The sequence below is a fragment of the Penaeus monodon genome, chromosome 24 (assembly GCF_015228065.2).
Source record: "Penaeus monodon isolate SGIC_2016 chromosome 24, NSTDA_Pmon_1, whole genome shotgun sequence".
NCBI lineage: Eukaryota > Metazoa > Arthropoda > Malacostraca > Decapoda > Penaeidae > Penaeus > Penaeus monodon.
The window spans coordinates 13,232,021-13,232,257 of NC_051409.1; positions in this window are offsets into that span (position 1 = coordinate 13,232,021).

Consider the following 237-nt stretch of genomic DNA (forward strand, 5'->3'; position numbering starts at 1 on the left):
TTATAGGTATAGTGATTATGTGTTGCGAGATAGTGGTGATTACAACATTGCTATACATTAGGCGAGTGTGACAGCGACTTGGACAATGAAAGAAATGACAGTGACTGATATCACAGATGATATAATGGTGATAATTTTGTATTTGTGATAGCCACAGCACTATCAATTCCATGTTTATGATGCTGAATCGTCTCTTCGTTACCCTTATTAATTAAATACATATCGAAATGTAGATAT